Genomic DNA, 26,033 nt, shown 5'->3' with positions numbered 1-26,033 from the left:
GTTCGAAACTTTTTTGGCCATGGAAAACCTTTGTGTCTCCACTCCATTGACTGTTGTTTGTTCTCTGGGTCATAGTGACAAAGCCATGTTTCATCAATGGTTAGAATGTGACCTAAAAAATTTCACGAGGATGAAATCCCTTTATGAAATGTTCTTTTAACATCTCAACTATATCCGCCTCAGTGGATATCATTCACTGCAACTAGTATGCCCCGCCAAAATATCGCTTTCCGAACGAAGTAGGATAAATAGTAGTTTACCATATATAAGTGACCTGAAAGATATATACCTCTCAAAATAATCCAAAACAAACAAACAAACAAACAAACAAACAAAAAAATTGCACGCACATCTTCGCCCCACACGCCTTATAATTCATTTTTCGGTGAACTGTATTTTCGATGAATTGTTGTTTTTCGATCAATTGCGTTTCGATGAATTGAGTTTTCGATTAACTGCTCATCGGTGAATTGCTTTTTCGGGGAATTGCCTTTCGATGAATTGCTTTTTCGATTAATTGTTGTTCGATAAACTGATTTTCGATGAATTGTTTATTCTGTGAATTGCTTTTTCGATGAATTGTCGTTCGATGAATTGTCTTTCTGTAAACTGTTTTTCGATGAACTCTCCGGATACCGTCTTACCAGCGGTGACGGTGACTAAGCCTTAGATTGTCAAAAATGCTATGTCTGTAACCGGTAAGACTGGCTGGCGTTTTCGCCACAGTCCCCTGATCGCCGTAAACTCCCAAACGCGCAGCAGTAGGATAGATTTGTTTAAATCTAGACTCTAGACCAGAGGTTGGCAACTTGTGCCAAAATCGCGAAATCTTTGATGCAAAATTTTCTGTGTCATTTCGGTGTCAACCGAAATTTTGGGGAACATATTATTATTTGATGTCTTTAAGTATTGAGAAGACCTTTTCAAATAATCAAAAATCACACTAGAATGGTAAAATCAAAGAATATTGTAAGAGTGATTATTGTAAAGATTGAATGAATATAAAAATTACTGATGGAATTTTTACTTAAAAGTGCTTCTACTCTGTTGATAGCGTGAATATTTTTTGTTTGCATTTAAGTGTAATTCTAGCTGCCATATAAAGACGTAATTTTTAACATCAGCAAAAAAGTAAACAATAATTCTGATTTTTTTTTATATTTTTTATAAAGATCGATCAGAATTTTATATTTTTTTATAAAAATTCGAATAAAGATCGATTTCAATTCAAGTTTTCCCAATACATTGCAGTACACAATCTCATAATCGTTTTACTTGACAAAAGCAATAAAAGAAAATAAAATCAAAGATATAATTGTATTACTTCTTAATCCCTTACGAGTAATATATAAAAATTACAAACAAAATAAATTGTTATTTTACCTACATAATATATTAAACAGAAGTTAATCTTTACCATTTTTAGCAAAAAACATCAAATCAAAACTAAAGAAAAATAGGGGAGATTTTATTTATTTAGTATCAATGAGACTTTTGCTGCTGCTGCATCATTAATGACGATTAATTTATATCAGGTTTATATTTTGCAACCTTTAGAGATATGCATGCGCTACTAGTTTCATCTGTAAGACTACTCCTGTTACGAGACTTAACAAAGTTCATCACTGAGAACAATGATTCACAAGAATATGTAGATGCAAAAAATGGATAATAATGCTGTTGCAAGAGTTTTTAAACATACAAAAGTTTCGGGAATAGCATTCCAAGTTATTAGTACCTCTTTTTCCCCAATTTTCTTTGTTACTCCCGTCTCTAATCAATATTTTCCAAGTCAACTCTGAGGTCAACAAATTTCTGCCTCCAGATTGAACTACTCTGAAAATCAATGAACTACATTTCAAAATCATCCATATTTATCAACAAAAACACCTGCAAATTTATTTGAAGATGTTTTCGTGTCCTGTAATTTGAGGTTCAAGTTATTTAAATGTTCGCAAAAATCTGTAATAAACATGAGTTTACAAGTCCTCGATTAAGCCAACGAACATTGCTGTACATTATTAGTCCTTTGTACACCGAATCCACTTCATTCAATAGATTCTGAAATTGTATTTTATTCAAAGCAAATGCAGAAATGTAATTAACAACCTTGCGTACTGTTTGCATCACTTCTTGAACATAAATTCTCCTCATGTAAGATGCAATGAAAAACTATTAGTGGATGATCAACATGTTTTGCAAACAGATTTACAAATTCTGCTTCCTTACCAATCATGCTGGGTGCACCATCTGTTGTGCTGGATACCACTTTTGAAATATTAATTTGCCGAATACATAATTCGTTCCTAACTGCTTTACATATTTCAAACCCTACGTACGCTCAGGTATTGTTACAAGGTTAATCATCTTTTTGCATACTTCGTCATCCCTACAAAATCGAGCAAAGATTGCCAGAATAGATGATGATGTGATGTCTGAGCTGTCATCAACACAAATAGAAAAGAACTTACATCAAGCCAAATCATTTTGTTAATTGCATTGCTGTATTCCTTTCCAGTTTGAATATTCTATTCTTAATTGTTTTTCTACTCAGACAATTCTTTCATGCGGCGAATAATTTTTACCTTTTCTGTAAGATTGTCAAAAAGGAACGGAGCACATTCTAGCCATGCTTCCCTAATATACTCCCCATCACTGAGTGGTTTTCCACGTTGGGTAATAACTTTTGAAACCTCAAAACTAGCAGCTACTAAGTTGGAACAAGGCCTACCCGAAATAAATTTCATCAAAGTATCGGACTATATTTTTGTCTCGCTCAGTTCACGAGAAATTAATTCTCTGTGTTCTTGCTCACTTTTATTATTTAATTTCTTCTGAACAGTTTAAAAATGTCTCTTTACAGAAGAAGTCTCACAAACAACTGATTCGGAACATAAAATGCATAATGCTTTATTATCTTTCTTAACCACGCCACATTTTTCAGTCCAGTATTCTTTAAATTGTCTAATATCCATTTCATTTGAATGTCTATGTTTCTTTGCTTGTGGTGGTGACATTCTGCTCAATCTGTAAAGAGAAGCAAATAAATAAATAAATATATATATATATATATATATATATATAAGAATTTCTTATATATTTCGCGTATAACTCGCGTATTTCTTATATTTCACGTATAACTCGCACCCCTGATTTTACTTTGCAAAAAGAGAAATTGAAAAATTTCGCGTAGTGACTTGCTTCCCATGGCAAACCACGCTCTCTCCCCAGTAGCCAATAATGACTGCGCATACAAGTAAAAGCAGGTCGTTTTATTGTATCACTCAATAAGGTAGCCATTTGAAGTCTTGGTATTATATTTCTCAACAAAGAGAGACATCTGGGATAAAAAAAAGGGCACTAACTAATGAATCACGTGTCCCCCTCCCCACAGAAACTATTCTATTTAGACTCAAGCAAAACCATATGCTGCACCAGGAAACACTAAAAACTAGATGTGTGGGAGTCTTTCCCTGCAGCTCAAATGCAAAGCAACAATAAAAATCAATGGAAAGTGTTAAAATTCGTAAACGTGTTAAAGCTAAGAAATATATAGTGAATATTGTTATGGCACTTTCAGATATTTGATTTGGTTTAAGAGAATTAACATTTCAATTCAAAAATTGTCTGCTGGCTTTTATCTTTGGTACACGTGATCTTTTGTTAATACCACACCTGTCATATGCACATTTTCATAGCTGTTATTTCTAAACTGGCCTAGTACATAGCTGGCTGTTCTGTTCATTAGTCATTCTTGAAGGATCGCTCAATAAGTATCTCAAGTCTTGTAAATTACTGGTAATTTTTGCTTGAAATAATGGGAACAAACATGGTGCTATTTGGATAGGATACACACAAGGAAACTGCTCTCTAGGCAGGAAATAGCAATTGCAATCGTGGTGCGAGATATATGCGCGGATTTTACGAAAAAAGCTGAAAACTTTAGTTTCCGAAAATCCCCACATATATATCGCACCACGATTTTTAGCTTTAATTTTGAAGGGAAAAAAAGTTCGAATTATATTCGCGTTAATACGGTATGTTCAAGGCCGCATTTACCATTAGGCACATGAGGTGAAAGCTGGGGTGGGGGCCTCACTCTCTATGGGGCCACATTTTAAAACCTTACTCCTCACAAAGAACAATAAAAAACAGCATAGTTATAGTTGCAAAATAAAATAATTATTTTTAAATATTAAAGTCATAATATAAAAACTAGAAAGGCTGCTGAAATATTTGTGATAGCTCCCACTTCCATTTGATATATATTGTTCTTTCCTTAGAATATAAAACTAACTGGAACTCCTGTGTTCCATAAAATTCATGTATGTAATGTAAACGTACCATTTCTTTGCTGGACATATATACACGTCCAGCAAACCTGGATAATATTCTGTCTACCTGTTGAAAGATCATGGATAAGAAGTGCAGTTGGACCGTCATATCCATTAAAAGGGGCAATAATCCTTCACGCTGAAAAGAACACTTAACTAGATTACTTGGCGTATGTAGTAGCTATGTTCAGTTGCCTACCTTAAGAAATGCAGTTGCTTGCCGTTTGCTTGGTAACCGGAATCTAAGTTATATCAGATTAAATATATATAATTATAGTTTTTAATGCCAGCGCAAATTAAGAAATTCTTTCATACTTTCTTCACTTCATATTGTATCACTACCGTGGTACTCCGCGAGACGGAGCACCCCGACTGCGATGCAGTCGAAACGTTGAGAACCGAACGCAGCGACGACGCGTTCATTGCATTCAATGATCGAATGAGTTCGCACGGTTAGCCTAGTGGCTTTGCGCTTTGCAACCATATGTCCTTCCCGAATATGGTTTGCAACCATATTCGGGAAGGAATGTCCTAGATTCGATTCCCGTCGACGACGTGAAGAGCTTGAGGATCTTTCTCAGTCATAGCCAAGTTAGCCGGTTTTGGGCGTGGATAACAGGGTTTTTTCCGCCAGTTTATCTGGAGATTTCCTTCCCGCAAGTAGGCAAACCGGCCCCGTGAACACACATTGATTACAGTCAGGAAACTTAGAGGCATAGGACTGATCATCTTATCCTCGTATTCCGGTTACGAAATTCAAGCATGCTCAGAAGGTTGTGGGCTTTAACGGCCTGTTAAAGCCATTGGGATAGGATAGGGTATTGTATCACTTTGGAAGATCAATGTCGCTATCAATTTTTTTGCTAATTATTTTAATATCCAATACATTTTAAAATTCTCCTGGTACTTGATTGAAGATAATTATTTTTGTCAAACAATTATTTTATAAATTCATGAAAATCCGAATCTAAAAATGAATATAGCCTCCATCTGTTCCAAATTAAGTTTTATTTTTTATTCATAATCTTAGTTCGAAGGTTAGTTCACAGATTGTGAAAAGGTTTACACGTTTAAATTTTGCTTTATAGAGAATCATACGTAAATCTTGAATCATATCATCTAATGAATAATTTTTATAACGTAATCTGCAGGTTTTTGCATTTCAACTTTCTTGGTTTCTCCCTAATCACTCACTACAAATCGAAATAAATGGCAGTTATGAAGTTAACTGTTATGTACATATTTTCGGCTAATTTCGATATTTTGCGACAGGTTTGAAGTAGCGATATTTTCCCTATAGTTTATCTTTCGAAACATGTGTAGGTGCATGCATCAAAATGAAATTTTATTTTCAAAATTTTCATAACAGAATTAATTCGCCTTTAATGACTAACTCCCAGCCCTCTCCCAAAATTATCACCACACATACACACGCACACACACATGTGCGCGCGCGAAATACTGCTAGTAACATATGTGCACTTTCTTTTTTTCTTTTTTTTGAATTCGTTGTTTTCCAAAGTAATTGTACTAGAGAACTTTTAATATTCCGATTCCGAAATTAAATTGTGATTATTATAAATGAGTAAATTTTGTTTATTTTTTCATTTATATTATTTCCTGATAAGTATAAATCATTAAATTATATAATATTGGGAAAATTAATGTTTAAAAAACAGTTTCATCCTACAAAAGCAACATCAGAATAAAATGTTTTGAATATCTGTAAAGCAATCAGAAAGGTGAAAAATATAATAATAAAATAAAATAAATTTCTGTGTATATTCGGCTATTGTTAGGGACTTTTTATTGCGTCTACTGGACTTGTTCGTTTCTCACTTTCTCAATAATTTTCGTTAGCTTACAGACTGTTACTCGAGTAGAAAGGAATAAGTCTATAACCCTCTCTTCCCCCCCAAAAAAAACATCAATGATTATATAATACATATGTGCCTTTTCTTTTAAATAATTTAAATCTTCCTTTTTTTTTTTCTTCAAGATAATTGTATCAAATTATTTATAATTTTTCGATAATAAAAATGAAACTGTCACTATAAAATAAGAAATCATTTTGGTATAACTGTTGTATCAGCCTGTAAAAGATATGTCAGTATTTATGTGTTAGGATGTCTGTAATCAACAATGGAAAACGAAACAAGACATTCTTGATGTATTCTGCACTACAGCTTGGCAATTTAGTGTGATTTCTGGGGAAACTTTCTCTGTCTTTCTCAATAACAGTGAGCAATATTTTCTTTAGCTTTTCCTCCAGCTAAGAGGATTATTATGGAGTATTTCGAAGACGTAGTAATATTTAGAATTAAAATAAATAAATAAATAACAAAAATAACAATACTGAAATTTCAGCAGAGCCTGAACAACTGATTTCAGATCGCAAAGAAATAGTACAGAATTGGAAGCTTCTACTGCACAACAATATTATTGCTTTATTTTATTTTTTTATATTTTACTTTTTGTCAAAACGGTAAACTGAAGTAAGAGATTTTGAATACTGTCTGAAAGCTTTCAAACCAGTAGAAATTTAAAGTAGTTATGTAATTGAGTTCCAGGAGAGGAGAAAGGAGGTAGATGCAGTAGAATATCTTCAAAATAACATAAAAATTTTGAATTATTTCATATAGGATATCCTTCATGTTATATTTTCAGCATATCTACAGTGGTTACACTGGATATTATAGTATAGTAATGCGGATCCTTAAAAAAAAAAAAAAATCTGTTGCAGTTTTAAGCAAAAGACAAAGGCGAAGAGTCTCTGATAAAATACCATTGGATATAAATTTTTGATATTAAAATTAAAAAGTCTTACAATCGGAAACCCCGAGTAATGCAGTTTAACATCATTTGTTGTTCACAAAAAAAAAAAAAAAAAAAAAAGTTCCTATAATTGAAATTCGCGAAAAAAAAAACTTCTATATTGTCAGTAAAGCGAAAGAACTTAAAGTTGTCTTGTTCCGTGACACTGATTTGAAGAATAAAAGGCAGCAAATTTACTATTACAGTACTAAATAGATTCATTGAAAGGCTGATCTCTGGTATTTTCAGGATTGATTATTTTCACACATGTGAAATTCGTTTTTATATTGTTTTCCTGCACAATAATTGTGCAGGAAAACAAAAAAAAAAAAAAAAAAAAAATCAAATATCGTAGGACAATGAAGGAAATTCAAAGTAACACAGTACATAAAGTCAAAGGTTCCACCACAGTTATTCCGATCACGGCTCTAAAATCGCCGTTCAGGGATTAATGGCGAAAGGGGGGGGGGGGTAATTGCATGATGAAAATTGGATTCCAGATGAAGTTTTGATCAATTAAAATTGAATTGGCAACTATGCCGCGGAATCTTGTCCAGAAGTAGAGCAATATTTTTGTTTTATTCAAAACGTATATAATTACTTTTCATCTTCAACAAGAAGATGGAGTATACTCCTTAGACATTTAGAAAAAAAAAAAGTCTTTAATAGCTAAAAGATTAAGTGAAACGAGATGGTCCACAAGTGCTGACACTGTATTCCTTTGAAACCGTGGATATAAATTAAAGAGGCATTACTTGAAGTACCCATTTCTCCTCATAAAAAAACTATTTCTAAATTAGCTCATCATTCGCTGATCATTTTGACAATTCAGAAACAGCAATTTTAAGAGTTGTGTGAGACAAAATTTTACAACGAATAAATGCTACTAGTAAATCACTACAAGATCCCGATATGGATTTGTTTTTAGCTAATAATTTGTTACAGACTTTAGTTGGTTTTATTTTAGATATAAGAAATAGTTTTTGCTGCTTTAAATAAAGAAGCGAATTTATTAACAGATGAGACAAAATTTAAAGATGAGAAGGAAAGAGTGAAAATACGAAAAAAATATGTCACGAAATTTCACAATCTATCGATGAAATTACTCATATACTACATGGGAAAGAAAATTTCATTATTAATACTTTTAATGTCTTTGCGATAAGCTCATTTTGGAAATTAATGAAAGAGCAAAAAGCTATTTAGACAGATAGGTTTGGCATTTTTTTGAAGAAAGATATAGCTCAAGACAAGTACAAGACTAGTATTAACAAAATTTTACAATCTTATGGGGCTGATATTCATTCAGAAATATTTATTGGTGAAGTTAAGCAATTTTTAATAATGATAAAGGAAGAAAATTTTTCAATTATAATATGTACAAATTTATAAATGATTGGTTAATGTCTACTTTTCCGAACGTAGAAACAATTTTAAAAATACTTTTGAGGATGCCTATTTCAAATGCAAGTGCTGAATGCTCATTTTCTGTGTTGAAACGAATTAAAAATTTAAGAAGCAACTTGCACCAAAATAAAACAAGTGACCTGTCGTTATTATGCATTGAATCAGATGTAATGGATTCGATTAATTATGATATCATTTTAGATATATTTGCTAAAACCAAAGCCAGAAAAAAAATAGTTATTATTTTTTCTTTTTTTAATTTAAATTTGAACTGATATATATAATTGGCCTCTTTAGAGTCAAAATGTTGTGCTGAGAGCCAGCTTGGATAGTAAGAGAGGAGAGAAAAGATAGAGATGATAGTGGTAGATAGTTAAAGAGGCCTCAGTCGACCTACTTGGCCTAACTTAAATGCCAGTGCCAAGCAGATCTCCGACATTATCTCCCTCCATCCGTTCTTTCATCTCTCGACGGTCAGCCATCTCTTCAGATTTCTGGCCGACAAGAAAAGTGGAAAACAAATGAGAGAGAACACACACAGAAAGGGAAGTCTAGAATATTGAAACTTAGAGTTGTAAAGAAACAAGACAAAAAACAGAAGATATACTTCATATAATCGAGAAAAACCGTAAATAACTGGTAGGTTGGCAGATTTGTACTGAAGGAATGGGGGAAGGCCTGGGTGATGCAGCTCACAGGGAGCTGCACTGCTTCGCAGTAAGCCTTCGCTGCCCAGGTTCTCAGGGTGCCCCCTTCTGTATGGACTAGATATAAACATAAAGAAGAAAAACTTAGAGGATTTTTTTAAGTCATTCTTGCTCTCTGCTCGAATGCCATCCTAGTACGTGTGTTGATTCTTCCTCAGTTAGTTTCCACCACTCCTTCATGTTGGTTGGTGTCCAGTTCTTTCTTTCGTAACTGTGGTTCCCCCATTTGAGCTTTATTGTATAACTGCCTCGTTCGCCCTCGCCTTGGAAAATGGCGTCTCCTGTTTCCATTATGGCTGTGTGGACTTTCTCTCTTATTCGGGTTTGTCCTTGAGTGCCTGTAGGAGTCAGTTTGTTATAGGCCCCTTTTCCCTCTTGAGTCCTCTTTTTTCTACCCATCTTGTAGCTGGGTAAGAGGAACTGGTATCTGCATCTTCTGGTGACATTCTGCTTTCAAACTCCCTCATTATCCACGGATATTTTTTCTCTAAGTCTTCCCATGTTAGTGACTTTAACGTGTTGCATAGCTGTGTCTTTTCTTCCTCATTTAGGTCCAGTTGCCCGTCCAGCTGCTGAGGCACGACTTTGGTAATATCTTTAAGATAGAGTTCCCCCCTATTTGAGTCTGGTACTCCATTTAAAGAATAAGAAAGTCGGTTCCCCTTCTTCCTTCATTATCCTAAACAGTTTCTCTGCCGTCTTGAGTGGTCCTTTAAATTTTTTTTTTTAAATTACCGAGCCATTAGGGGTATTACCTTCAGGAGGGTCTGCTTCATGATCCTCTGTTCCTTCCATAGTTTTTTTTTATTGTTTCCTATATCGCTGTCCTCTTCTAACGAGGTTTCTTCTTCATTTCCTGTTTCGTTTGTTGTCTCATTTCCCTCCTCCTCCTCGGAATTTGAGGCTTCTATTGGGCTTTCAACATCAGGTTTGTTCCCTTTCTGTTCTCTTTCTTCTGGCGTTATGGGTCGTTTGGTTGTACCTGTGCTTATTTCCATTTCTTCAGGTTCCGTGCTGTTGTCTTTCTCTATCGTTTCAATGGTACGAGATGTCTTTGTATTTCGCTTCTTTTTCATCCCTTCTGCATTATTTCCACTTACTGTTTGATTTCCTGTCGGTTAGTACGGTAGTTGGGGGTGGAGGACTGGAAAAGCTTCAGATTCAGTTGTGTGTGGCTCGTTTACTCTTTGTACCGTTGTTCGTGAGTCCTGTGCTGTAAGGTTAGGACTGATTGCTGGAGTGGCTACTGTTGCAGGTACTATGGTACCTCCTGATCTTTCAGCATGTGTCCTAATAGGACAAACATTAACCTTGTGGGTTTTGTCCCCACATTTCAGGCAGGGTGCTTCGCATCAGACTATAGTGTGACCTGCCTCCATACAGTTTCTGCACTTGATCTTGGGGCAGTCTGCGCCTAAGTGTTCACGTGCTCCACATCGAAAGCACTGTCGTTTTACGCCAGGGTAACTGACCATTACTCTGGCTGAGCCGATAATTACAAAGTTGGGGACTTCTGTTTTCATTGATAATGAAAAGGTGACTTCACCCGACCGCCATTGAGGAAAGTAAGCATCCGTGCCTATTTTGATATCTCGTACTGTCTCTCATCTTGAAAAGCCTTGGGTGATTATATCATTATTTCCATCCAAATATTCGAGAGGGAATCATTCTATCCTCGTTTTCTTGGAGATGCTTCCTACAGCAAATGGGTGTGGAGTTTTCCCCTGACATTCGACTCATTGGATCAGTTTTTCTGTTGTTGCCGTGTTTGTGCATGCAACTTGATGTCTGTTAACTGTTAACTTAAATGGCGAGATGGACGTCAATTCCTTGGATTTTTATCCCTTCATCGCTAGATTGTGATTATTGATAATGAGAAATTTTTGAGCGCCTGGCTTGCCCGAATTAGGGCTGTGTTGAATCGTCTGAAGCGATGATCAGAGCTGCCTTCGGGCGTTTGTGTCTCCACCTGTCATTTTCATCATAATTTGGTGCATCACGAATGAGTTGGTTGGGTTGGAGTGATGCCTGGGCGAAGTACTTGGCAGCAGTCTGGTTGAGATACGAAGGTATGTCTGGCATGTTTCCCTCTGGGGTAGAGTAGAGCATTCCTAACAAACCACGGGGCGTCGAAGATCATTCGGAGGCATTTATTTTGTAGTACCTGTAGTCTTTTGATGTTGCTGGGGGAAGTGTGGCTCCATGCCGGCGATCCGTACGTTAGTATGGATCTGATGATTGGTTTGTATATTGTTAGTTTGTTTTCTGTACTGACTTTGCTTCTTCAGTTGAGTAGTGGGTAGAGTTGATCTATTGCTGAGTTGACTTTGTTGCAGGCATGTGAGATGTGGGGGTTGAAGCTGAGTGGGTTATCCAGTTTGATTCCCAGGTATTTTACTTCTTTTTGCCATGGGATATCAGTGTTGAACATCGTGACTGCTCCGTGGTGGGTTGCTTTCCTTCTTGTAAAGAGTATGGCCGTACTCTTGTCGGCGTTGACATCTGTCCTCCATTTCTGAAACCATTCTTCAAGAGTTGTTGCTGCGTCTTGTAGTCGTTGTGTGGCTAAGTGTGGCCTGAGTGATCTGGTCAGTATTGCCATGTCGTCCGCATAGAAAGCCATGGTGATTGATGCTGTGTTTGGTATATCTGAGATGAAAATGTTGAAGATTAGCGGCGATAGGAGGGAGCCTTGCAGGGCACCTGCTGTGATGCTTCTCATGGAGGATCTGAGGCCACGTAGCTTAACTTGAAATTTTTGGTCTTTCAGAAAGGATTCTATGATTTTGGCAAGGTTTAGTGGGTATTTTGCAGCTATTAGTTTGTGGATGAGGCCTTTGTGCCATAACTTGTCAAAGGCTTTCGCAACATCCAAGAAGATTGTACCTGTGTGTTGTTTCCAGTTGTATCCTGTAGTTACGAATTCAATAAGTCTGTGGACCTGTTGGGTTGTGCAGTGGCCTTTGCGAAATCCGAATTGTTCTTTTGGGATTAGGTCGATCTTGTCCGTTTCGTTTTGAAGGCGGTTGAGAATTACCTTTTCAGCGATTTTTCCCAGATTTGATAGGAGGCTGATAGGTCTGTAGTTTTGGGGGAATTGAGGTGCTTTTCCGGGTTTGTGGATGAGAATTACATCTGCCTGTAATTCTCTCAACTAATTCCCCAACGAGTGGGGAAGTAGTTGAGTCTTAGCATCGCGTTGATGATCACCACTAGATGCATAACTGTTTTATGGGGGAGTGCTTTTATGGTTTGGTTTGAAATCTCGTCAGGACCCGGGGTCTTTCTGTTGTTGAGGCTCTTGATGATTTGGTGTACTTTCTTTGGTGTAGTGTAGCTTGTGTTTTCTTGTCTGCTGGTTTGACGGAGTGCACAGCAGACATGCCTGTGAATTTTTTCAATGAACTGCAAGTCCGCATGTGCATAGTTTGGACTGAATTGCAGTTCCAGGGCATCAGCGAAGGCTTCTGCTTTCTAGTCGTCTCGGTAGGCCATTCCCCTTTCTCCCTGTATTGGCTGAATGTTGGGGCGATCACTGCGGAGGGCTTTAGTCATTTTCCATAATGAGTTGTCTTTGGTGTTTAAGGAGCTTAGTTTCTTCTCCCATATCTGGTTCTTATGATCTTTGATAGCATATCGGATTAGGTTTGTTGCTCTGTTTAGCTCTTGTCTATCCTGGGTGGGGGATAGTGTTGTATGGTAACGGCGTCTGATCCTGTTTTTGCTGCGGATGAGCATAAGAATTTCTTCTGGGAGCAGGTTGGCTTCAACTGGAGTAACGGTGGAAGCTGCTGCTAGGCCAGCTTGGATTGTGCTCCTTGGAACGGGTCCTGTGAGGTTGTGGAGAGTAGCGTTCAGCTTTTTGAAATTTGTGGAAGACTGCCTAGGGATGATTTCTGTTTCTCCGCCTAGGCTTAGTAGTACGGGATTGTGGTTGGAGCTAAGATCTAAGAGAAGATCTAAGACTACCTGTAACTGGAATTGCTGCGAGGTGTTCCTAAAAATGGCTATATCCAGCACATCAGGTCTTCCCAGCGGTCCATAGTGTGTTGGTTCGGCAGGGCCTGCTATGATGATGTTTCTATTCATAGCGAACGTGTGTAGCCTCTTCCCATTGTTGTTGGAGTTCCTATTGTTCCACGCAGGATGTTTTGCATTTAGGTCTCCCGCCACAATTGTTGCTTCGTTTCTGTCGAGGAGCTGAGAGAGATCCGAGGCTTGTAATGGTTTGCCTGGAGGGTTGTAGACTGAATATAGTTTTAGGTTACCTGCATTGTTGGTGTGTATCTCGATTCCAGTTTCTTCCAGGTGTGTAGTCGTTGTCTTCTTGATCTCGTTGTATCTTATGTCTTTTTTGACAAAGATAGCTGTTCCACCTCCTCTGGCATTGAGTCTGTCATTCCTAAGTAGTACATGGTTCCTTAGTTTGGGGTTATCACAGGGCCGAAGGTGGGTCTCGTTGATTAAGAGGATGTCTATTCTATGTCTTGCTGTAAATTCTTGTAGTTCCAGGAGTTTGTTGTTTAGTCCGTTGGCATTCCAAAATGCGATCTGTATGAAGTTATTCGAACCAGGTGTATTATTCATTGCTTATCATTGTGAAGATGACTTGAGTGTTTTTTACGAACTTGTTTTTGTATCACTCTGATTGGGGTTGGTCTTGCTGAAAGCCGTTAGCATCTCCCCTAGGGTGACAGCTAGGATAGCAGCTGTGTTCTGACTGTTGGGTATAGGTTCTGCTGATTTAGCCTTTGAAGTGAGTGCTGCAGCATATGTGCTGTGTGATCTTCGCTGAGAGATTCCTTCTTCAAGGGGTGTTGCACGTTTTTGAGCTGGTAGAGTGCCTGCTTTTCTGTTTCTTGCCAGGTTATCTGGGTGGAGAGTGCAGTTTCTAAAGTTGGCTGGGTGTGGACCGCCACAGTTTGCACACGTCGCTAGAGTTGTGCGTGGTTTGGAGCATGTGTGAGTGGGGTGACTGTTCCCGCACTTCACACATTTGTACTCCGCTTTGCACAGTTTCTGTGCGTGCCCATATCTCTGGCAGCGATGGCATTGTCCTGCTGTTGCTTTCTTTCTGAGTGGTTCTGTTTTAATCCTGAGATTGCAAACTGTTTTGAGATCGTAAATCTCTCTTTGTTCCTTTCTAATTTCCACGAGAATCAGCGGCATGGGACGTTTGTCTGCCCGGTACACTCTTGATATTTCTATGGGCTCCAGTCCTTGAGATCTAAGGTCGATGGCTATTTCTTCGGAAGTGATTTCTTCTACCAGTCCTCTGATGACCACATTTAGGTTTTTTTCACTTTTCAGTTCGAAAGTGTGGTATGGGGTCTTTAGCTCGTCAATTAACTTTGTTAGCCGACGGTAGTCTGATGTCCCTTCGGACTGGATACGGACTCCTTCGTCGGAGTTTTTGGCTGTTTTGAATTTAATCTCGGAGTTCCATTAACTTTGTTAGCCGACGGTAGTCTGATGTCCCTTCGGACTGGATACGGACTCCTTCGTCCGAGTTTTTGGCTGTTTTGAATTTAATCTCGGAGTTTCTCATGGCCTCCGAAATTGTCGACCATTGTTTTTTGTCTCTTAAGATTACCGGCGGGACTCGTTCTTTGATTTGTGCCGCTGTGTCCATTGGCTGGTGTTCCGGTTCTTCGGGTGGTGTCTCTTTTCGTCGCTTTTTTCTGCTCACCGTTTGGTAGTCGTCTGGTTCTTCCGGGGTCTGAGTATCTGTGGCTGGGTTGTTGTCTCTTGTGTCATCTTGAGAAGTGGTGGTGGTGAGAAGTTCTGGAGGTTGATAGTCCTCAGAATCGACTTCCGCGATTTGATGGATCTCTACTTTACCTGGCCATTTTGTATGTAGCAGGTTTCCTACATGTAGGAAAATTGCAACAAGCTGTTTAAAGTATAGTTCATCTTACGGACTGTTCATGATGATTAAGACTATTCTGCAGTTTGCTGTACAATATTCAGAATCACTATAGTTTGTGATCACCTGTCTCAATCTTTACCTTTACCTTTACCTTACCTTACCTACATATCTACCTCTCGGGTCGATCTGATCGCCGTCCACCTCACCAATCAACTTGATGTCTACGTTCCCCATACGGGGTAAATCCAGAAATATTTTCTGACCCGACGCAGTCCATGAGAGCTTTCGCAAACGTTCTCTTATCTATTTTTTCGTCAATTTTGAACCCGAGGGTTCTTACCTCAGTAAAACTGAAGACATTATTTACAGGAAGAAAGGAAGTAGCCTTTTTGAGGATAGCCTTTTCCTATAAAAAAAAAGTGGAATGCCATGTACAGGCCACAGAAAGAACAAAGATATCTTACCAAGGCAGGACTTCAGTTGGAGCTGTCTTTTCGGTTCTCGTAGACTATTGAACTTTGAACTTAATTGGTTGATGGACTGAGTCCTTGACTCTTTATCCCTTCGTCTGGATTTTAGATTGTGGGTGATGAGATTATTGTGGATAATTTACCCGCTCATTGTGAGCATTGAGGCTGTATCAGCTTTCTCTTGCGATGGAGGATTTCGGTTTTTTATGTTTGAAATGATCTGAGGGGTTGTAGTCCGCTGCCTGTCGAACTAGCTGATTTGGGTGATTATCTGTGATTGTGAAGAATTTCTCTGTAATGCTTATCATGTAGGTCTTAATATCTGGAAGATTGGCTTCTTGATGTAACTGGATGTTTCTGATGAACCATGGGGCATTAAATGCCATTCTTAGGCATTTATTCTGTATTATCTGAAGTCTGTTGATGTTGCTTTTAGTCGTGTGACCCCAGGTTGGAGAGGCATAAGTTAGTTGCGGTCTGATTACCGATTTGAAAAGGAGGATTTTGTTGCTTATGCTTAGGAAGCTGTTCCTATTCAAAAGTGGATATAACTGTGCTATAGTCTGACTTGCCTTAGTGGCAACACTATCCATATGTGACTTGAAGTTAAGACGTCTATCAAGATGAATTCCCAGATATTCGGTAGAGTTGCGCCAAGGGATGATTTTACCAAACATTTTTATGCATGTATTCGGTTCTGCTTTACGTCTGGTGAAAAGTACTGCAGAGCTTTTATTTGGATTAATTACGATACGCCACTTGGTATACCAATCCTCCAATTCATTGACTGCTCTCTGCAGTTTGATTGTGGCCAGGTGTGGACGGAGGGATCTGGCTATAATGATTGTGTCGTCGGCATATAGAGCGGTGATAGCTGGAGAGAGTTTGGGGAGATCTGCCATGTATATGGAGAAGAGTAGGGGAGATAGTAGAGAGCCTTGAGGTACTCCGGCCGTGATTCTCCTCTCTGTGGATCTGATACCGTTGAGTTTGATTTTAAATTTTCTGTTATTATGTTTCTATCAAATGCCTGAGTGATGTCTAGAAAAAGTGCGCCAGAGTGTTGGTGTCATTCATACCCTTGGGTTATATGTTCGATAACTCTGTAAATTTGTAGTGTTGTGGAGTGATATTTCCTAAAGCCGAATTGTTCATCTTGAATTATATGGTTGATATCTGTTGCCTCTTGAACCCGTGTGAGAATAGCATGTTCGGCTATCTTACCTATGCATGAAAGAAGGCTGATTGGTCTGTAATTTTCAGGAAACTGTGTATTTTTCACAGGTTTGGGAATTAGGAAAACGTCGGCAATTTTCCATCGCTGTGGGAAATAATTTAGCAGGAGGATGGCACTAATGATGGCTACTAGATGCATAACCCCTTTACGGGGAAGTAACTTAAGTGCCTTATCTGTTATTCCATCTGGACCTTTTTGTTCTTTAGTTTTCTTAAAATCTCATATACTTCTGTTGGAGACACGGATTTGTTATTAGATTGGATTGAAGCATTTTGAGTTATTTTACGCCCTTGGGTGTGAATTTTACTTATGAAATTTATATCTGTATTGATATAATTGGGGCTGCATTGTTTTTCTAAACTGTCATCAAATGCTTCAGCTTTTTCCTCGTCATTGTAGACAACATTAGGTTCACCTTGGATTGGAGGAAATGTAAAACGCTTTGAACGGAGTGATTTCATCATTTTCCATATTGATTGATCCTCTTTGTTTAATTGGATAATTTTGTTATTCCAAGAGTTGGTTACGGTGCTCCTTTAGGGCATATCGAACCTGGTTTGTTGCTCTATTGACTGCTTGTTTATCCGCTGGGTCCATTGTTCTCTGATATTGTCTTCTTAATCTATTTTTCTCTTGGATAAGACGTTTTATATCCTGTGGAAGTTTATTTGATGGTGTATATTTGGTTATATTTGTTACCTGTGTTATAGCTGTCAGCAATTGTTTTTCAAGAGTCTTCACTGCTTTTTCTACATCTTCAGCAGGTGTTATATGCGGTATTGGACCAAGGTTTTCCTGGAAGGCTGAGGGAAGTTGTTTCCAATTTATAAATGTGGTGGTGTTTTCTGATACATCTTGTATGGTGCCTAGTTGTAATATGATGGGGTTATGATCAGAACTTAAGTCGTTGATTGCTTGTATCTGATAGCTGTGCGCTACGTTTTTTAATATAGCTATATCTAGTACATCAGGACGTCCGGTAGCTCCATAATGTTTGGGTTCAGTGGGTCCTATTACTGTTATATTTCTTGAAGTGGTGTAAGAGTTGAGTATTCTTCCATTAATATTTGAGTTTCTGCTGTTCCAGACTGAGTGTTTGGCATTAAAATCTCTGGCTATAATAACTGCTCTGCCTGTATTTAGTATCACATCTAAGTCAGATTCAAGGGGTTTTTTTATTTGGGGGGGTTGTAGGCTGCATATATCGTAATGCTGCTTGTGTTTTCCATATGTATTTCTATTCCTGTAGTTTTCATGTGTTCTGTTTGGGGTTCTGCTATTGAATTATGTTTTATGTTTCTTTTCACAAAGATGGCAGTGCCTCCACCTCTAGCAAAGCATCTGTCTGTGCGGTAAGTGCTATAACCGTTGATTCTAATTTTGTCACTTGGACGAAGATGTGTTTCCTTTATGAGGATGATGTCTGCTTGAGTTTCTGCTGCAAACTCCTGCAGCTCCTGTAATTTGATAGATAAACCATTTGCATTCCATGAAACAATCTGTAACGATTTCGGTTTTCTTTTAGACTTATCCATTAAGAATTTCTATAAAGAGTGATTGTGTATGCCTTAAGATCTTTGGCTTCTTGAGTTGGGTTGGTTTGTTGGAGTTCAGCAAGCATTTCACCTAAGTGGCTTGTTATGTTCAGTAGGACAGGTTTGTTGGTTGGCTGTGACTGCTTTGGTTTTGGGTCTTTTTGGAAGGTTGATCTTGTAACTTCATCATGCGATTTTCCATCCGTTGTGGAGACTAGTTTGATGGGAAGACGCTTGTTCTTGAAGAGGTTTACTGGTTTTGAGTTGTATCTTTTGGTTTTGAGGAAATGCTATACAGCCCCTATAGTTTGCAGGGTGTGGTCCTCCACAGTTTGTACACTTTGCTGGAAGTGTACGAGGTTTATGGCATTCATTTGATGCATGTTTGCCACCACATTTCACGCAACGAAATTCAGCCTTGCAGCATCGTTCTGCATGCCCAATCTTCTGGCATCTATGGCACTGGGTTGTATTTGATTTATGTTTCAATGCCTCAACTTTAATGACTAGATCACAGATGGTTTGGAGATTGTATATATGTTTTTGGTCTTTACTTATTTCCACCAGAATTAGGGGATAGGGTGTTTTATCAGCTCTACCCATTCTGCTGACTTTAATTGGGCTAAATCCCTTAAGCTGGAGGTCTGCAGTGAGGTCTTCTATTTGTAATGTTTCAGTTACTCCCCTTAACACTACTTTTAAATTTTTCTCACTGTTGAGTGCAAACGTGTGGTATGGCAAATTGTTGTTGTCTAGATGTTTGGTCATTTTTCTGTAGTCTGATGATGTTTTAGGTTGTATGCGAATCCCTTCTTCTGTGTTTGTGGCTTTAATGAAGGTGATATCTGAAGATTTCAGTGTGGATGCAACGGACGTCCAGTGCTCCTTGGCCCTTAGGATGACTGGGGATACCCTTTCTTTAATTACATTATCTGGTTCTATCTCCGCTGTTTTGGGTGTATCTGCAGTAGAGGAGATTTTACTTTTCTTTTTGACTGTTTGGAATTCTGTGTTGGTTTCCAAAAACTGCGGAGTATTATCCAGAGATGCAGCATCCTCTACATTCGTGGAGTGACTTGATTCTCGTTCAGTCAGCATACTTCCTTCATTAAAATCATCCATCCTATCTTCTGTGACTGCTGTAGGGGGGAGGGAAATGTATCTAACAGCTTTATTTTCTCTGGCCAGTTGTCGCTCAATAGTTTTCCTAATCTTAGGAATTCTCTGTAAACTTCTTCGAATGTGCTTTCATTGAGAGGTTTTGTCATGTCTGATAGAAGGCAACAACTCTATTAGAATAAAGTTTGAGAAATGGGTCCTAGAGCCCAATGTAAATATCCCTTAGATCAAAACGATCTACCAGCGTAGATAGCAAATATTTCACATAATGAACAATGTTTACCTCTATATATAAATATCCCGTAGATCAAATCGATCTACCAGCATCAGTAGCAAATATTTCACAAAATCAAGAATGCTTACCTCTATATATAAATATCCCGTAGATCAAATCGATCTACCAGCATCGGTAGCAAATATTTCACATTAAAAATCCTCAGAAAATGAAGAACGCTTACCTCTATATATATCATTTATCATTCAAAACTATCGCACTGAACTAATACGCGAGCCGCCATTTGCATTCTTTACCTCCTTAAAAATACCGTGACCACGTAGACTATTGCTGGAATCCACTGGAACAGGTTCGAAGCAGGACTGGAACATGAAGCTCTCTCGGGATCTGGTAACTGGCGACTGGAATCCAAGACTGGGATACTACACTGCAGAACTGGAACATCTGCCTCCATCACACAGCTCATATGCTGCAGCAGTCACTTCAAAGGCTAAATCAGCAGAATCTGTGCCCAACAGTCAGAACACAGCTGCTATCCTTGCTGCCACCCTAGGGGAGATGCTAACGGCTTTTAGCAAGACCAACCCCAATCAGAGTGATACGAACAAGTTCTTAAAAAACATTCAAGTCATCTTCACAATGATAAGCAATGATTAATACATCTGGCTCGAACAACTTCATACAGATCGCATTTTGGAATGCCAACGGACTAAACAACAAACTCCTGGAACTACAAGAATTTACGGCAAGACATAGAATAGACATCCTCTTAATCAACGAGACCCACCTTCGGCCCTGCGACAACCCCAAACTAAGGAACCACGCACTACTAAGGAATGACAGACTCAATGCCAGAGGAGGTGGAATGGCTATCTTTGTCAAAAAAGACATAAGATACAATGAGATCAAGAAGACAACGACAACACACCTGGAAGAAACTGGAATTGAGATAAACACCAACAATGCAGGTAACCTAAAGCTATATTCAGTCTACAACACTCCAGGCAAACCACTACTAGCCTCGGATCTCTCCCAGCTCCTGGACACAAATGAAGCAACAATTGTGGCGGGAGACCTAAATGCCAAACATCCTGCATGGAACAGTAGGAACTCCAAAAACAATGGGAAGAGCCTACACACGTTCGCTATGAAAAGAAACATTATCATAGCAGGTCCCGCCGAACCAACACACTACGGACCCTGGGAAGACCTGATGTGCTGGATATAGCCATTTTTAGGAACACCTCGCACCAATTCCAGTTACAGGTAGTCAATGATCTAAGCTCCGACCACAATCCGGTACTAATAAGCCTTGGCGGGGAAACAGAAATCATCCCCAGGCAGTCCTGCACAAATTTCAAAAACCTGAACGCTATCCTCTGCAACCTCACAGGACCCGTTCCAACCATCTCCTCACCTAAAGAAATAGATACAACGATCAGAACACTGGAAAGCACAATCCAAGCTGGCCTAGCAGCAGATTCCACCGTTACCACTCCAGCTGAAGCCAACCTGCTCCCAGAAGAGATTCTAAAGCTCATCCGCAGCAAAAACAGGATCAGACGCCGGTACCATACAACACTATCCCCCACCCAGGATAGACAAGAGCTAAACAGGGCAACAAACCTTGTTCGATATGCGATCAAAGATCACAAAAACCAGCTGTGGGAGAAGAAGCTAAGCTCCTTAAACACCAAAGACAACTCATTGTGGAAAATGACGAAAGCCCTTCGCAGCGACCGCCCCAACATTCAGCCAATCCAGGGAGAAAGGGGCATGGCCTACTGAGACGACGAGAAAGCAGAAGCCATCGCGGATACCCGGGAACTGAAATTCAGCCCCAACTATGCGCAGGCAGACTTGCACTTCATTGAAAAAATACACAGGCATGTCCGCTGTGCACTCCATCAAACCAGCAGCCAAGGCAATACAAGCTATGCTACACCAAAGGAGGTACATCAAATCATCAAGAGCCTTAACAACAGAAAGACCCCAGGTCCTGACGAGATTTCAAACCAAACCATAAAAGAACTCCCCCATAAAACAGTTATGCATCTAGTGGCGATCATCAACGCAATGCTCAGACTCAACTACTTCCCCACTCGCTGGAAACAGGCAGATGTAATCCTCATCCACAAACCCGGAAAAGTACCCCAATTCCCCCAGAACTACAGACCTATCAGCCTCCTATCAAATCTGGGAAAAATCGCGGAAAAGATAATTCTGAACCGCCTACAAAAAGAAACGGACAAGATCGACCTAATCCCAAAAGAACAATTCGGATTTCGCAAAGGCCACTGCACAACCCAACAGGTCCACAGAATTATAGAATTCATAACTACTGGATACAACTGGAAACAACACACAGGTGCAATCTTCCTGGATGTGGCGAAAGCCTTTGACAAAGTATGGCACAAAGGCCTCATCCACAAATTATTAGCTGCAAAATACCCACTAAATCTAGCAAAAATCATAGAATCCTATCTGAAAGACCGAAAATTTCAAGTTAAGCTACGTGGCCTCAGATCCTCCATGAGAAGCATCACAGCAGGTGTCCCGCAAGGCTCCCTCCTATCGCCGCTACTCTTCAACATTTTCATCTCAGACCTACCAAACACAGCATCAACTACCATGGCCTTCTATGCAGACGACATGACAATACTGACCAGATCACTCAGGCAACACTTAGCCACACAACGCCTACAAGACGCAGCAACAAATCTTGAAGAATGGTTCTAGAAATGGAGGATAGATGTCAACGCCGACAAAAGTACTGCCATACTATTCACAAGAAGGAAGGTAACCCACCACGGAGCAGTCATGATGTTTAACACTGATATCCCATGGCAAAAAGAAGTCAAATACCTGGGTATCAAACTGGATAACCGACTCAGATTCAACTCCCACATCTCACATGCCTGCAACAAAGCCAACTCAGCAATAGCTCAACCCTATCCGCTACTCAACCGAAGAAGCAAAGTCAGTACAGAAAACAAACTAACAATATACAAGACAATCATCAGACCCATATTAACGTACGGATCGCCGGCATGGAGCCACACCTCCCCCAGCAACATCAAAAGATTACAGGTACTACAAAATAAATGCCTCCGAATGATCTTCGACGCCCCGTGGTTTGTGAGGAATGCTCTCCTCCACCAAGACGGAAACATGCCAGACATACCTTCATATCTCAACCAGACTGCAACCAAGTACTTCGCCCAGGCATCACTCCACCCCAACCAACTCATTCGTGATGCATCAAATTATGATGAAAACGACAGATGGAGACACAAACGTCCGAAGGCAGCTCTGATCATCGCTGCACACAATTCTACACAGCCCTAATTCGGGCGAGCCATGCGCTCAAAAAAAAAAAATTTCTCATATCGATAATCACAATCTAGCGATGAAGGGATAAAAGTTCAAGGGACTGACGTCCATCTCGCCATTTAAGTTAACAGTAACCATTTTAACGTTGCAGAGAGAAAGAAATGACGTGAGCAATTTAGGGGGGAAAAGAGATATATAAGCGACGAACGCTGGAATAATTAATTAGGGTGCGTAATGGCGGTTGCCAAGTGTTTATAAATGTGATCAGTGATTTAAATAGTTGTTATGAAAATCGGAGTGTTGATTCAGATTTTTGATATAAGCGGAAAGCGAAGGTAATCAAGTAGGTGATGATTGTGTTGTTAATTAGTGATTGTGGTCTCGCGATAGTCCTTTAGTGTGTTATATTTTGTGTTTATACGGAAATCCTTGAGATCCAGCTCAGGTAAGTCATTTGAAATTACTTGCGCGATTCGCTAGGTTGCTAGTAGACTAACTCAGTCTACAGGACATTACATTTGCTGGCAGGCTTCAAGCCCTGCGTGATCATATATTGCTAGTAGTCCATTTAGGTCTACAGGACACTTTGCTGGCAGGCCCCCGGCCCTGCGGGATTTTTATACTGCTTTTAACCCATCTCTGCTGGCAGGAAATAGCCACTTTGAGATGGACAACATCAAAGATCATATCCAGTTCCTTAATAAGGAGCAGTCTCTAGAAGTGCTCAAACTTATAATAAGCAAATTAGAAACTGACTGGCCAGGATTCATAAAAGAGTACATTCACTCTAATGATGGAGAGGCGGAGGAGAATGAGATCTCTCAAGAAGATCTCATTGCTGCTCTGTCACCAAAACCCCTCTGTCAAAATATCTCTCAAGGGGAGCACGCTTACAAAAGAAGAAGAATCACAGAAGACCAGATGGATGAAGACTCAAGTACATTAGAAGTCCCAAAGAACACCGAAAAGGTACCACCGGTAATACTTAGGGACAAAAACAAATGGACCACTGTCACTACAGCCCTTAGAGAACACAAAATTGCATATTCCTGGGCCAAAAATCAAGATGAAGGTGTCAAAATCCAACCAGCCTCAGTCACTGACTACAGACAGCTAACAAGACTAATGGATAACAAAAGTCTTCCATATCATACTTTTGCTTTACCCAGTGAGAAAAATCTCAAGGTTGTGCTTCGCGGAGTGACCGAGGGGGTCACCTGTGAAGAAGTCACCACTGATCTCATGAGTCAGAACCTAACACCAGTGAAAGTGAGCAGGATGCTCGGGGCAGATAAACGACCAATGCCACTAATACTCGTAGAAATTGATAAGACACAGAAAGAAATATATGAATTAACAACGATATGTGGCCTCAGAATTTCAACTGAGCCACTGAGAAGGAAGTCGATGGCTGGGCAGTGCCATAGGTGTCAAAGATTTGGCCATGCCCAAAAGCTCTGCAAAGCAAATTACAGATGTTTAAAATGTGGCGAGGGCCACCAGACAGTCATGTGCACAAAACCAAGATCCGCTCCAGCTAAATGCGCAAATTGTGGAGGACCTCACCCTGCAAACTTCAAGGGATGCATTACACATCCAAATAACCGATGGTTACAAAAAACTACCCCTCCAACACAATTCAGCGATGCTCAAGCCAGCCGTGCTAGTATACCCCAGCTCAAACTATCAGTAACCCAACAACTCAAGAAAGGAAACAAATGCCTAAAACGTATGCAGAGGCAGCACGAACAAAGACTACTCCAACTCATGACCATGTAGGCTCAAATCTTACTTCAGTACTAACTGCCTCACTAGCTACCATGTTACAAGAATTCAGTTTGACGAATCCTTCACCTTCCTCCACGAAAAGATTCCTACAAGGTACCCATTCAATTCTGACAGCCCTCAGCAATGAATAGAAGAAAATTCCATCCCAACTCTCTCATGATCACGGCATGGAATGCCAACGGACTCAGCGATAAAATTCTAGAACTACAAGAGTTCTCTCACAGGCATAATCCTGACATAATACTGGTAAACGAAACACATCTCAGGCCAGCTAACAATCCCAAATTACGGAACTATACCATGTATAAAACAGATAGACTAACTGGAAGTGGAGGCGGAACTGCTATATACATTAAAAACTATCTAAGCCACAATGTTCTGACCAATCCCCAAACCAAGAACCTAGAGATAACTGGCATAGAAGTTAATACCAACAACGCTGGAAATATCAAAATCTACGCTGTATATAATCCACCCAGCATTCCATTGCTGGTATCTGATTTGGACCCCATTCTCGGCTTCTCCGATTCCATCATCATGGCTGGTGACTTTAATGCCAAACATACAGCCTGGCATAGCTCCATTATTAATGACAAAGGTCGAATTCTAAACCATTACGCAACACAAAACTCTATTGTTGTAACCGGACCTACAGAGCCCACCCATCACAGCCCAACTGGAAGTTCAGATGTACTTGACATAGTTGTCCTCAAAAACATCAGATATCAATACCAGCTGGAAGCAATAAATGAACTTTCATCAGATCACAACCCTATTCTGCTTAAACTTGGCACACAAGAACAATTCTCCCCTCCCCACTCTTTCATATCTTGGGACAAACTCACCAGAATCTTACCTGACCACATTGGCCCAGTTCCTACTATTCACACTAAAGAGGAGATAGAAATGGCTGTAAACAACTTTACCATCCAAATCAAAAATGCAATAAAGGCAGTCACCCAAACCACAGTTCCTCACCCTAGTGGACGGATCCCCGAAGAAATTATGGATTTAATTAGACTGAAAAACAAAGCCAGAAAGCGGTATCATAACACAAGAGCCCCTCAAGATAAAGCAAAATTGAACAAATTAAACAGACAAGTACGGGAAGCCCTCCAGACACATCGAAACCAACAGTGGGAATCTAAGCTAACAAATTTAAACCCTGAGGACAACTCCATATGG

Source organism: Typopeltis vanoorti, chromosome 3, assembly GCF_054136105.1.
Source record: "Typopeltis vanoorti isolate ZY-2024b chromosome 3, IOZ_Tvanoo_1.0, whole genome shotgun sequence".
NCBI classification, from domain to species: Eukaryota; Metazoa; Arthropoda; class Arachnida; order Uropygi; family Thelyphonidae; genus Typopeltis; species Typopeltis vanoorti.
The sequence above is the reverse complement of the archived record's forward strand: the minus strand, read 5'-3'. Positions refer to the sequence as shown.